Genomic DNA, 13,942 nt, shown 5'->3' with positions numbered 1-13,942 from the left:
GATGTGATGCCAGAATTACGAGCTTGAAGGGTGATCGTTTCGTCTCCCACATGAAGTGTAAGCTCACCTGTGCCAACATCAATAATTGTTTTAGCAATTGCTAAAAAGGGCCTCCCTAAAATCAAAGGGGTGTTATTATCCTCCTCTATGTCTAGAACAACGAAATCAACAGGGAATATGAACTTATCTACTTTCACGAGTACATCTTCAATAAAACCCCTAGAAAATCTTATAGTTTTATCTTCCAATTGAATGCTCATCCAAGTTTGTTTAGGTTTCCCAAGACCTAGTTGCTTAAACATTTTCTAAGCCATTACGTTAATACTAGCCCCTAAATCAGCTAATGCATTATGTATATCTAAACTACCAATTAAGCAAGGAATTGTAAAACTCCCTGGATCTTTCAATTTGTGGGGTAGCTTATTCTGTAGAATAGCTGAGCAGACTGCATTTAGCTCCACATGCAACGTTTCGTCCAACTTCCGCTTATTTACTAAAAGCTCTTTTAAAAATTTCATTGCATTTGGCATCTGCGACAAAGCTTCAATAAACGGTAAGTTAATATGTAATTTTTTCAAAAGTTTAAGGAATTTACCGAATTGTTTGTTTGAGCAGTCTTTCCTTCTCGAGTTAAGGTATGGCACACGAGGTTTATATCCGACAGTCACTGGTTTGTTTGTATTTTGACCTACCTCATCTCTCCAATTGCTTAGCACAGTTTCTTGCCTCGGTTCTGGTTCAGGCTCAACGACTCTTTCGTCATCTTGAGGATTAATTGCGTTGAGTTGTTCCCTTGGGTTAGGTTCGGTATTACTTGGCAAACTACCTTGTGGTCGTTCGGAGATCAGCTTGGAAAGCTGGCCTATCTGAGTTTCGAGTCCTTGGATCGATGCTTGTTGATTTTTAAGTGCTGTCTCAGTATTTTGAAAACAAGTTTCTGACACTGATATGAACTTTGAGAGCATCTCTTCAAGATTTGGCTTCTTTTCCTGTTGGTAGGGTGGTTGTTGAAAACCCTGAGGATTTTGTGGCTTTTAATTCCCTTAACCACCCCAGGAGAAATTTGGGTGGTTCCTCCAACCTCCATTATAAGTATTACTGTATCGGTTATTTTGAGATCTAAAGTTGTTGTTACCCATATAGTTGACTTGTTCCTCTTCGGTTGTAGGATTGAAGGATTGATATTCTGTATGCACACCTCTTCCACTTGAGTCACACCTCATTACTGGATGTACTTGCGTAGAACTAAAAAAACCATCAATCTTTTTATTGAAAAGTTCTACCTGATTTGACAGCATATTAACTGAGTCAACGTTATGAACGCCGGCTCTTTTGTTGGCTTAGTCCTCATGAATTTCCCTTGTTAGTTATTCAGTGACATTTCTTCAATGAATTCATAAGCCTCTTCAGGTGTTTTGTTGTTGATGGTTCTGCCAGCAGCTGCATCAACCATTTGCCGAGTCGAGGGATTCAGACCATTGTGGAATGTTTGTACTTGCAGCCAAAGCGGTAACCCATGGTGAGGGCACCTTCTCAGTAAGTCCTTGTATCTCTCCCATGCATCGTAAAGTGTTTCTAAATCCATCTCCACAAAAGAAGAGATATCATTACTTAATTTAACCATTTTTGTCGGCAGAAAGTATTTTAGTAAAAAAATTCAGTCATTTGTTCCCAAGTAGAAATTGACCCTCGTGGTAACGAGTTCAACCACTGTTTAGCTTTGTTCCTCAGTGAAAAGGGAAATAACCGAAGACGAATGGCATCATCAAAAACGCCGTTGATTTTAAATGTATCGCAAAATTCCAGAAAATTTGCTAAGTGAGCGTTTGGATCTTCATCTTGCAAACCATCAAACTGAACAAACTGCTGTATCATCTGAATAGTGTTAGGTTTTAATTCAAAAGTATTTGCAGCTACAGCAGGTCTAACCATGCTAGATTCAGTTCCTGTTAGAGAAGGTTTAGCATAATCATGTATAGTACATGGAGCAGGATTTTGATTAGCCGCAATTATAGGAGGTAGCTGAGTGCCTTGGTTTTCAGTCATCTCTTCGGTTGGGGGTTGAGTATCGTCTTCTTGCTCGTTCTCCATGCATCTTAAGTTGTGTCTTATTTCTCTTTGATTTCTATGAATTGTACGATCGATTTCTTCGTCAAAAAGTAATGGTCCCGACGGGTTTCTTCTAGTCATAAACTATAAAAACCTGCCAAGAGAAGGAAAAAGTAAATTAATAAATAATAAAATTAATAAAATTAAATTAAATTGCAAGAAAAATAAATGGCTAAAGTAATAAAAATTTAGCGTTCCTAATATTTTAGTTCCCCGGCAACGGTGCCAAAAAACTTGATCGCGTGATTCGTAACAAGTAATAAATATTTGTAATGAAGATCAAACCTAGACTAACTATTATCACGATGAAAAGGCAAGCGCACCTATCGAACAATAGTATAGTAATGGCAAGACCGGGATATCGTACCCAAGGGAACCAAAAGTACTAGTAATAACTATCTTTTCATTATCTAGCCTAGAAATAAGGAGGGGTTGTTTATTAAACTAATTAACTAATTAAACTAAAGCAAAGAGAAAATTTGGAAAAAGGCTTGAAGAAAAGTAATTAATAAAGACGACACCCAAGGAGGAATCCACCTAGATTTCACTTGTTATCTAACTCTGAACCAGATGATTTATTCACTTGACTTGATCCGTGGACTCCATAACCTATATTATTATCTCTTTTGAGACTAATAACGTCTAACCCTTAGCTGAATTAATCGAAATCTCTTTTTTAATTAAAACCCCTAGGGAAGCAGTAAATCGATCTATGGACTCCCATATTAGGTTTCACCCTAATTCGGTAAAATCTCGTAACCCTATTTCTAGGCGTTTGATCAACTCCGCTTAATTATGTCAAATCTACTCTTAGACAGAGACTTTTGCTCCTCTGCATAAGCACATCAAATCATGAATTAATACCCAGAATATTAACTCAAGCATTAAAAACACATAAGTAAGAACAAATTAAGTATTTATCATACAGTTTAGATAATAATAATAATACCCATCATAGGTTTCAACCCCCTTAGGTATCTAAGGGGTTTAGTTCATAATAAAATAAGAGTACATCTCAAAAGTATGAAAATAACAAAACATAAAGAAAACTCTAAAACCCCTAAAGGAATTCTGAGAGGATGTAGCTCCGGCTTTTGGGATGGATCGTCTGGCTTTCTTCAAGTAATTCCCGACGTGCGATTCTGTACTTCAGGAAAGTTCTGGAGAGAGCGGCTCTTTCTAAGTCATATTTAGGGTGTTTATATAGGCTTTGGATTGGCTTTCTTCCTCCCTAAGTATCATTTTTCGTGTAAAATACAACTCTTTGAAAAAGGGACACGCCCGTGTGCCACAACCTTGTGACGTGATTGCCAGGCCGTGTTCCATCCGTTAAATTGCATACGGCCGTGTGGGTCAATGGCCAGGCCGTGTGAATCGTGAAAGCCTTGGTCGACACCCTCGAAAGACACGAGCATGTGAGCTGCCCGTGTGGCAAGGCTTAGGCCGTGTCATCTTCTCGATTTGGTCTGTTTTGTCCCTTTTTGGCTCGTTTTTTACTCCTTTTGACTCTTGGTGCTCTCATGAGTACAAAACATGAAATAACCGGATTAAGAGCACCAAAATCCATAAATCTAGTAATAAACATCCATAAATATGCTAGGTATTTGGGGTAAAAATATGTATAATTTGGCATTTATCAAGTACCTCTTCGGAATGAATCCGAAACAGTCACAGTAGTCGACACATATAGTGTTTCATCGACACACAGTCGGAATATCCCTGAACACTTCCAATCCTATGGCATGCCAATTATATCTGACTAGTCCGACACTTGTTAATAGGGTGTACAAATCATTACATTTCAATACAAGAACAGTAATAATTTCTATCATATCATTCATTATACATTCTAATTACTAAGAATAGCAATTATATTGTGTTAAATCATTAAGCATAGTTTATAGAAATACAAACCGAAATTCTTGAGTTTACTCGATATCCTCGTTCACTTTCTCCTTTCCCTTTTTCGATGATGTTTCTTGTGCTACGTTAGCTACATAAAATTTAACATTTAAAATTATCAATATATATTATTTAATAACACACTCTTGTATTTCCATGTATCTTTTACTTAAATTCCAATTTAGTCCTTCCACCATAACCATTCTTTTTCTTCAAAACAAACCCTATATTTTCATCCATTTATCATTTTAAACTATTCCAACTCTTAAATTTACAGCATAAAACACTAATTATAACATCTTCTCAATTTAATCCCTATTATTGCAAGACCTATATTTTCTTTTACAATTTAATCCTTCTCCCACTTCTAACTTGAATTTCCATCAAATTAACACTTAATTCTTCCATTTATTAAACTTAATCAACATCTAAAAATTCAATATTTTTCTCAATTTCAACATAACTCAAGTAGTATTCTTTTCTAGGATTCCATAGACATCAAAATTACAAGAAAATGGATCAAATTGACTTACCAATTAAGCTTCAAACCTCAAAGCCCTAATTTTTCCTTTCTTTTTCTTTCTTTCTTTCCCTGCTCTGTTTCGTCCCTTTTCTTTCTTTTTCTTTATGTTTTATTTCTTTTATTTTCTTTATTCCATTATTATAACATATATTATTATATTATTAAATTATTATAATTATTATTTCTTATTTAATAAGTAAATACATATTTACACATACATTTGTACCAATTAAAATAATACAAATGTATTCATACATACTACACACTTGTCTCCTAAGGCTTCTTTGCTAATTTAGTCCCTTGAATTTTCTATAGTTTATAATTAAACTTTTACATTATATTCAATCTAGTCCTTTCACTAAATTAGCCTTGATTAAGCTAAATTTACTTAATTAAAATCTAATTAACCTCTCACTTAACTTCGTAAATATTTCTAATAAATATTTACGAATCTAATTTCTAAAATCGAAGACCCAAAAACTCACTTTTTCGATGACCTAAAAATTTGGGTCATTACAATGCAAACCAAGTGGAGGTGGATCAAGCAATTCAGAATACCAACCTTATGGTCACAACATGGATAACGAGCAGTTAAATTACATGGGTAATAATCCTCGATCTCAAAACAATCCATATAGTAACACTTACAATACAGGTTGGAGGAACCACCCAAATTTCTCATAGGGAGGCCAAGAAAATCAGAGACCACCTCTAGGCTACCAACAACCACCCTACCAATAGGAAAAGAAGCCGAACCTTGAAGAGATGCTCTCAAAGTTTATATCGGTGTCAGAAACTCATTTTTAGATTACCGAGACAGCACTTAAGAATCAACAAGCATCGATCCAAGGGCTCGAGACTCAAATTGGACAGCTTGCCATGTTGATTTCTGAACGACCACAAGGTAGCCTGCCAAGCAACACAGAATCTAACACAAGGGAGCAACTCAACTCGATTACTAGTCAAGATGAGAAAGGGTTAGCCACACTTGAACTAGAGCCAAGGCAAGAAACTGAAATAAGCAAAGGCAAAGGTGAGGTAGACCACAATGAGCAAAAAACCGGTAAGTACAGAATACAAACCTCGTGTGCCATACCCTAATGCGACAAGAAAAGACCGCTCAAATGAACAATTTGGTAAATTCCTTAAACTCTTAAAAAAATTACATATTAACTTACCGTTTATTGAAGCTCTATCGCAGATGCCAAACGCAATGAAATTTTTAAAGGAGCTTTTAACAAATAAGCGAAAGTTGGATGAGGCGTCGCATGTGGAGCTTTAAAATTCCTTGCTTAATTGGTAGTTTAGATGTTAATAATGCATTAGCTGATTTAGGGTCTAGTATTAACGTTATGCCCTACAAAATGTTTAAACAACTAGGTCTTGGGAAACCCAAACAGAATAGGATGAGCATTCAATTAGCAGATAAAACTATAAGATTTCCTAGGGGTATTATTCAAGATGTGCCAATTAAAATCGATAAATTTATATTTTCCATTGAGTTCTAGACATAGAGGAGGATAGCAACACTCTTTGATTTTAGGAAGGCCCTTTTTAGCAACTTCTAAAACGATTATTAATGTTGGCACAGGTGACCTCACACTTCGTGTGGGAGACGAAACAATCACCCTTCAAGCTCACAATTCTGGCAACACATTGGAAATTGAAGATGATCGTTTAAACCATTCTACTAAAACTGACAATATGGTGCAACCTACTTTGCAGGAAATGAGTTTGAAGGAAGTACATGAGCCATTTTCGAGCAATAGTAGAGGACCTATTTATGAAGAACAAAGGCTACAAATCGAGGAGATAGATGAATGACAGACACATAAACTGAGAACACACGATAAACCAAAACCACGCCAGGATGAGCTCAATACCTTTCCAAATCAACTTAAGGTTGGAGATAAAGTTTTATTAGATGCCGCAGATCCTCACATTGTCACTACCAAATCGAATGAAGAAGTCCCTCTTATGGTACTTGGCATTTCCCCATTTGATACAGTCGAGATAAGTCATCCCAAGTTCGGCTCTTTTAAGGTAAACAACACCCGCCTAAAACCTTATTTTGATGAGATTCACAGCAGGAATGAGGAGTATAAACTCCTCGAACCACCGTGACCATTCAATGGAAAGGTAAGTCGAGCTTATACTATAAATAAGCGCTTCTTGGGAGGCAACCCGAGCACTAACTGTATTAACTTATTTAAAATTTTAGTGTTTAACACCTAACTTACAAACGGAGCTCTTGAATACAGGTTTCCCATATAGACACGGCCCAGCACACGGGCGTGCCTTAAGCCGTATGGAAATAGGGCAAAAATTTCCCCAGCACAGGCTACAATAAATTGCCACGGCTGTGCAAAATGGCCGTGGGCAAACCTTTCAAAACAACACGGGCGTGCGACACACCCGTGCCTAGAAATCGTGGCTGATCCTGTCAAATTAACACGGGCATGCGACACGCCCGTGCCAAGCAACCGTGGTTGAACCTATTATATTAACACGGGCGTGGGACTACATATACGGGCGTAGGAGAAGCGAACGAAGACAGACACGGCCGTGCGATCCGGCTGTGTGAACCCACACGCCTAAGGAACACGAGTGTGGGCCAATTGTCAGACACGCCCAAATTTAAAATTCTCGAATCACACGGGCAAAAATTGGGGAACATGGGCGTGTTCTATGGCCGTGTACCCCAAAATCTATAAATAGGTTGCAATATTCATTGTCTTCTTCACCCAAAAACCCTAACCCTAGTCACTGCAATCCCACACAGCCTCCATGCCACTAGAGGTGTGCATGGGCCGAGCGGCCCGACCCGGCCCGAAGGCCCGCCCGAAAAATAAGAGGGTTTGGGTAAAAATTTAGGCCCGAAAAATGGGCTTGGACAAAAAACGAAACCCGTTTAGAAAACAGACCGGGCCCAGGGTAAGATTTTTTTGACCGGGGCTCGACCCGATTTTAATAGTAAATTATTTTTATTTTTAATTTTAAGTAACTTTAGTACTTTTACTTTACTCTTTTTGTTGTTTTTAATGTTATTTTGATGTTGTAAAACTTTTGTTATTAATATAATTTGGTTCTTAATTTAGTTCTAATTTGTTTCAATTTTTCAATTTTAATATAATTACTTTTTATTATATTTTTAATTTATGTATTATTTTAAGAATTATTTTAGTCTCATTTTTTATTTATTTTTTGTTTTAATATTTGTTTTTATGTTTTTAAATATATTTGATTTATTATATTTTAAAATTTTTATTTAATAAAAAAGCTAAAAAAATTAATATGGCCGGGCCGGGCTCGGGCCTACCATTTTTTTTCGGGCCAGGCTTGGACAAATTTCTAGGCCCATATTTTGGGCTGGGCCAGGCCTGGGCTTTGAAAATGGGCCAAATTATATTATGGGCTCGCCCCCAACCCGGCCCGGCTCGGCCCATGCACACCTCTACCTGCCACGCCCGTGCACCGCTTCCCACTCCATGTTTTACGCCCAATCTCTCTCCCTTAGCGTTTGTTTACTCTTTTCACTTCTATTTTACTTATTTCTAATGCTTATTATTCATTCTTCTCATAATATTTTCATTTTGTTCATTATTCTATTATTTAATTTGCATTCTTAGTTTATTTATCTTAACATTTCATGTTGAATCGAGTTGTTAGGAAAGCCTCATTCTATTATCATACCCATGCCATTACTATGCTCATTCTCATGCTATTATCATGCTAATGCTACGAATTTATGCTATGAAATTGATTATTTTGGCTGAGTTTGGTTAGTATTAGTATCTTTGGCTAAAATTGTTAGTTCAAATTCAAGGGTTTTTCCTTTTCAAATTCGTTTACCTACTATTATGTTTTATATTGCAGGTATATAATGTCGTCTTCACATGGTAAAAAGGTCGTCGTCCCTACTTCAAAGAAAAGGAAGGGAGCGTCATCTTTCTCGGGCCCTACCGCGAAAATTTGCCACCCTTTCCTGCAATTCCACATCGGGCCCTAAGAAGAACTTTTTCGAATACTCCGGGCTAGACCTTTAATTGCGAGCCGCTGCATCGACTGGGCTGTAGTAGAACAAGTTGAGTTGGCTGATGCGATTCGGGCCCTCCTAATCACCGACACTTGGGAGTTTTTCTTTGGGATCATCGAGCCAACATATCTCGAGCTCACGATGGAACTATGCTCAACGTTTCATCTTCAGACCGTAATGACAAACTACGATGATCCCGGCAGGGTCCAATTTTTCCTAGGCGGATTAGTCCGCCAGCTAAGCGTCCCAGAACTCAGTACTGCACTGGTCTTATTTACGGAGGAGTTCAAGGAGGAGAATGACTTAGATGCTCTCAACTGCCACATCTATCGTTCTCCCTCGAAGTGCTGGGATGCCCTGGCCCCTTGCGCTGCCTCCTACAATCCTAGCTGCTCCAAGGCATCGGTTCTCCCTCCGTCCCTGAGGTACCTACACGCCATTTTGGCTCAACGTTAATGGGGAGGCGAGAGAGCACTGGCGTCGTCAACACTCACGACACTTACTTTCTATGGTGTATGTCGCACGGGCACGTCATCGACCTTGCTTATTTCATTGCCCTTACCATTCAACACCAGACGAAGTGACAGAGGAAGGGGGTAATCTCCATTAGGCCCTATGTGACGCGACTGGTGCGACACTTCGGGCTCCTCGACACCGCGGCCCAAGAATCATCCTTGGCACTCATTGGCCAGATGTCTCCACAAGGCATCTCGAGGATGCTAAGCATGAAGATGATTGAAAAGCGCCGAGGAACCTACCCTCCCCAATATCATCTCGCCCAATCTACCAAGGAGAAGGCCCCCGAGGACATTACTGATGATGTCCCTCCACAGCACGAGGACCCAGCGTCTCAACTACCGCGCTCTCATCGTCCAGTTCATGCGGCGGCTTCATATGCTGACATCTTTGAGTGCCTCACTCGATTCGAGCAGCAGTGTTTTCAACGATTTGATCACATTGATGCTACTCTACAGCAGATTTATTAGAACTTCCACATATCATCGCCATTCCCACCTCATGAACCATCTAGCGATGAAGATGTTTAAAAACTTTTGTTTATTATTTTATGTTTTTACTTTTATTCTACATTAGGACTACTTTTTATTTTTCTTTAAGCTTATTTTTATTAGGATTTATAATTTTATTTAACAATTTTGAATTTCGACTATTTCCTATCGAGTAATCATTCTTCCTTATAAATTTTCTAAAAGAGTTCATGATGCTATCACAGTTATAAAAAGCTCCAAAGCTCACTATTACTCAGGGACTCGAAACTCCACTGGGAAAGGTTCTCCACGACTGGCACGTCCGGCTCGACCACGACCATAACCAGCTTCATATATAATATTCTTTTGGCGCAGGACTTATGGACTAATGAACCTCTACCACCACTAGAGTATCCTCCTCCACCCCCAAGCCAATTATTCTCCAAACCTCCAGTTCAAGGAAATTCATTCATCACTTAGGAAGTTTCACTTCTCTCTCTATCTTATTTTTATATTCTCTTCTATAGATCTATCTTTGTACATTGAGGGTAATGTACATCTTAAGTGTGGGGGGTATTCATTTTTACATCAAAAAAATCCCTGAATGATTGCCTTGTTTTCTTGAAAAGCTTTCATATCATGTTTAGGATAAATTTTGATTGCTTTATGATTTTTATTGTTATATCTTAAATTAAAATATAGGCATTCATGCATTGATTATTTAAACTTTAAAACATTAGTGAATTAAGCATGATAAGTTGATTTTTAAGAATTTAAAATTTTAGGTTGTTTCGCCAAGGTTAGGTATTATCTTGAGTTGGAATTCACAAGTTTAAACATCAAAAAGCCATAATTTTTGTGAGATCTTGAGCCTTCAAGAGCATCTATTAATTCTTTCATGCTCACTTTCATTATGAGTGCGTCAGTATTGAACTGTTATTCTAAAACTTGCTTGATTATGCATGTCAAGACCACACTATTTGAATTGATATGTCAAAATGAGAAAGGCACTTAGGATTAACCCACTCATGCCATGAAAAGCCTACCTCCACGATTAACCCTTAGTAAACCCCATTGAGCTAACAAGCCATTTCTTGTATTACCCTCAATATTAACCCATAACTCATTATTGTTGAAATCCCCAAAATTAATTTGATCCCTATTTTTGTCGAGATTTGAGTTTGAAATAATTGTTTAGCTATGTTTTATTCTATTTTTTTATTTGACTTGTTCTAAAAAAAATTGTATACATATTAGTAGTAGTGATCTTTTGAGCTAAAAAGCTAAATTCTATATTCTGAGAAAAAAGCTCTATTGTACGCAATTGTTGGCTAGTCATTTTTCTAGTTAGGCAATTTTTCAATTCAATCTCGATTCTAACCCTTTCTTTCAGCTTGTGGCCACACCCCCTAACCAAGCCTCGTTACAACCCTCTAAAGACCTTTTGATTGATGTTTCATCTCAATTTATAGTAGTGGAGATTTGATTTTCATGCAAGCCTATGGTAATGACTTTTCATTATTGACTATTAAGTGCTTCATTTAATGTCCTTAAACACCTCGAGTGATTTGAGTGAATCTTTAGTGAGGATGTGAAACTCTGTGACATTTTCATGATAAAATGCTCAACTTAGAATATTTGAAACTTTGATGTTCTTTCAGTTGAATTTTCAATATATGATTACCTATGGATTATCTTGAGATATTATCGATAGAAATTATAAGTTGAGAAGAATTTATTTTGATTATGAGTTGAGGATTTTGCTTGTGGACAAGCAAATGCATAAGTGTGGGGGTATTTGATAAACCGTAATTCATACATATTTTTATCCCATGCTTAGCACATTTTATGGATGATTTTTCCTTAAAATTGGTGAATTCAATGCTCCTAATGCCTTAACTTCATGTTTTATACTTAGGTGAGCATAGGAGAGTGGAAAGAACGAGAAACGGGCCAGAAAAGGAGAAAATGGGCCAACGTACAAAATCAACACGGCCTGGACCTCCTCACACGGGCAGACCACACGGCCGTGACAATTTGGCAGAATCGAAGCACGACTCACACGGGTGGACCACACGCTCGTGCCTATTTAACAGGCTCAACCACGGCCTTAAGCAATCGCAAACGGGCGTGTCCCTGCCGAGCCCAAGTTTAGTCCAATTCAGAAAAGGCTAATTTTGAGGGTTCTTAGGCATTCTAGAAAAGGCCAATTTTGAGGGTTCTTAGGCATTCCAAATCCTATAAATACACCCTAGAGGAGAAGGAAAAAGGACACAGACAGGAGGAGGCAGGAAATTGCTCAAGAAAAGCCGATTGATCCATCTCAGAAGCCGAATTCATCATCAAGACTGAAGATCTCCCCTCAATTTCCCTTCAGGAGTTTTGGTTTTTTCTTTATGTTTTGTATTCATTATTCTTCTGAGATGTTTACCATTTTAGTTATGAACTAAAACCCCTAAATACCTAAGGGGAATAAAACCTAAGACAGATCTTGTTATTATTATCTGAATCGTATAATAAATATTTGACTTGTTCTTAATTATGTGTTCTTAAATCTTGTTTTGATATTCCAAGATATTGATTCAAGTTAAGCTCTTATTCAGAGGAGGAATAGACCCTGTCTAAAAGTACATTTTTCATAATTAAGCGGAGTTGATTGCGCGCCTAGAGATACGGTGACAAGATTTTGCCGGATTAGGGTGAAACCTAATAAGGGGATCCATAAATCGAGTTAATACAACCCTAGGGAATTAATTAGAAAGAGATTTCAATTATTCAACCTAGGGTTAGACGTTGTTAGTCTCGAGACGGATAATAATATAACTTAGGGATTTCTACGGATCAAGTCAAATGAACAAATCCTCTAATTTAGAGTCAAATAACAAGTGAAGTCTAGGTGGATTTTTCCTTAGGTATTGTATTAATTCAATCGTTTTTCCAAAAGTAATTCCCCAATTTTATTTTCTGTGAATTATTAGTTTAGTTAATTAGTTAGTTAAAACAAACCCCATTATTCCTAGGCTAGATAATAAAAAGACAGTCATTACTAGTACTTTTAGTTCCTTTGGGTTCGACATTCCAGTCTTGCTAAAGTTATACTACTGTTCGATAGGTAGAATTGCCTTCATCGAGATAATAGTTAGTTTCAAGAACGATTCATTATAAATTTTTAAAACCTGTCACAAATATCACGTATCAAGTTTTTGGCGTCGTTGCTGGGGAACTAAGATATTAGGAACACTCGATTTTTATTACTTTAGCCATTTTACTTTTATTGCAATTTAAATTTTATTCTAATTTTTATTACTAATTCTTATTTTTCCATTTTTTCTGGCAGGTTCTTATAGTTTATGACTAGAAGAAACCCGTCAGGACCATTACTTTTTTATAGTGAGATCGATCTCGCACTTCACAGAAACCAAAGAGAAATAAGGCGAAGCTTACGTTACACAGAAGAGCAAGAGGAAGATACTTCAACCACCACCGAGGAAATGGCTGAAAAGCAAGAAAATCTGCTACCTCCTACGATTGTTTTTAGTCAAAATCCTGCTCCACGCACTATGTATGATTATGCTAAACCTTCTTTAATAGGAACTGAATCGAGCATAGTTAGACTTGCTGTAGCTGCAAATACTTTTGAACTGAAACCTAACACAATTTAAATGATACAGCAATTCGTTCAGTTTGATGGTTTGCAGGACGAAGATCCCAACGCTCACTTGGCAAACTTTTTTGGAACTATGCGGTACATTTAAATTCAATGGTGTTTCTGATGATTCCATATGTCTTCGGTTGTTTCCCTTTTCATTAAGGAACAAAGCTAAACAGTGGTTGAACTCGTTACCACGAGGGTCAATTACTACTTGGGAACAAATGACCGAAAATTTTTGACTAAAATATTTTCTGCCGGCTAAAATAGCCAAATTACGTAATGATATCTCTTCTTTTGTGCGGATGGATTTAGAAACACTCTACGATGAATGGGAGAGATACAAGAACCTTTTGAGAAGATGTCCTCACCATGGGTTACCACTCTAGCTACAGGTTCAAACCTTTCATAATGGCCTGAATCCTTCGACTCGACAAATGGTCGACGCAGCTGCTGGTAGAACAACCATTAATAAAACACCTGAAGATGCTTATGATTTTATAGAGGAGATGTCACTGAATAACTATTAGTGGCAAGTCATGAGGACAAAGCCAACGAAAATAGCTGGTGTTTATAATGTCGATTCGGTCACCATGCTCTCTAATCAGGTAGAACTCTTGAATAAGAAAATTGATGGTTTTCTTAGTTCTTCACAGGTTCACCCAGTAATGCAGTGCGAAGCAAGTGGAGGTGGATCAAGCAATTCAGAATACCAATCTTATGGCCACAACATGGAT

The 13,942-nt window shown here is 37.5% G+C and overlaps 2 non-coding genes across 2 annotated transcripts; one reads left to right on the top strand and one right to left on the bottom strand.

Moving 5' to 3' along the window:
- Positions 1-1,511: 1,511 nt before the first annotated feature.
- On the top strand, positions 1,512-1,618 carry LOC121204134 (small nucleolar RNA R71). The gene has a single exon (XR_005899062.1). It is a non-coding gene; the product is annotated as a small nucleolar RNA R71 (small nucleolar RNA).
- Positions 1,619-13,477: 11,859 nt separating this feature from the next.
- Positions 13,478-13,584, bottom strand: LOC121203863 (small nucleolar RNA R71). The gene has a single exon (XR_005898798.1). It is a non-coding gene; the product is annotated as a small nucleolar RNA R71 (small nucleolar RNA).
- Between the last annotated feature and the right edge of the window lie 358 nt (positions 13,585-13,942).

This window comes from Gossypium hirsutum, chromosome A07 (genome assembly GCF_007990345.1).
Source record: "Gossypium hirsutum isolate 1008001.06 chromosome A07, Gossypium_hirsutum_v2.1, whole genome shotgun sequence".
Lineage (NCBI taxonomy): Eukaryota > Viridiplantae > Streptophyta > Magnoliopsida > Malvales > Malvaceae > Gossypium > Gossypium hirsutum.
Note: the sequence above shows the minus strand (reverse complement) of the source record. Positions and strands in the feature narration are given on the sequence as shown.